The sequence below is a fragment of the Rutidosis leptorrhynchoides genome, chromosome 1 (assembly GCF_046630445.1).
Source record: "Rutidosis leptorrhynchoides isolate AG116_Rl617_1_P2 chromosome 1, CSIRO_AGI_Rlap_v1, whole genome shotgun sequence".
In the NCBI taxonomy this organism is placed as follows: Eukaryota; Viridiplantae; Streptophyta; class Magnoliopsida; order Asterales; family Asteraceae; genus Rutidosis; species Rutidosis leptorrhynchoides.
Genome location: NC_092333.1, coordinates 361,539,002 through 361,540,216, shown reverse-complemented (window position 1 = coordinate 361,540,216; position 1,215 = coordinate 361,539,002).

Genomic DNA, 1,215 nt, shown 5'->3' with positions numbered 1-1,215 from the left:
ATTAATACACAACCGAGACCTTGCTTTGAGGCGTCGCAATATATCACAAAATCATCATTCCCTTCAGGTAATGACAATATAGGTGCCGTAGTTAACTTTTTCTTCAATAACTGAAACGCTTTCTCTTGTTCATCCTTCCATTCAAATTTCTTCCCTTTATGCGTTAATGCAGTCAAGGGTTTTGCTATTCTGGAAAAGTCTTGGATGAACCTTCTGTAGTAACCAGCTAGTCCTAAAAACTGGCGTATGTGTTTCGGAGTTTTCGGGGTTTCCCACTTTTCAACAGTTTCTATCTTTGCCGGATCCACCTTAATACCTTCTTTGTTCACTATGTGACCAAGGAATTGAACTTCTTCCAACCAAAATGCACACTTTGAAAACTTAGCGTACCATTCTTCCTTTCTCAATACTTCTAACACCTTTCTCAAATGTTCACCGTGTTCTTGGTCATTCTTTGAGTAAATAAGTATGTCATCAATGAAAACAATGACAAACTTGTCAAGGTATGGTCCACACACTCGGTTCATAAGGTCCATGAACACAGCTGGTGCATTAGTTAAACCAAACGGCATGACCATAAACTCGTAATGACCGTAACGTGTTCTGAAAGCAGTCTTTGGAATATCATCTTCTTTCACCCGCATTTGATGATACCTGGAACGTAAGTTAATCTTTGAATAGACAGACAAGCCTTGTAGTTGATCAAATAAATCGTCGATTCTCGGTAGTGGGTAGCGGTTTTTGATGGTAAGTTTGTTCAACTCTCTGTAGTCAATACACAACCTAAATGTACCATCCTTCTTCTTGACAAACAAAACAGGAGCTCCCCATGGTGATGTGCTTGGTCGAATGAAACCACGTTCTAATAGTTCTTGCAGTTGGCTTTGCAGTTCTTTCATCTCGCTGGGTGCGAGTCTATAAGGAGCACGAGCTATTGGTGCAGCTCCTGGTACAAGAGCTATTTGAAATTCAACAGATCGATGTGGAGGTAGTCCCGGTAATTCTTTCGGAAATACATCGGGAAATTCTTTTGTGACGGGAACATCATTGATGCTCTTTTCTTCAGTTTATACTTTCTCGACGTGTGCTAGAACAGTATAGCAACCTTTTCTTATTAGTTTTTGTGCCTTCAAATTACTAATAAGATGTAGCTTCATGTTGCCCTTTTCTCCGTACACCATTAAGGGTTCTCCTTCTTCTCGTACAATGCGAATT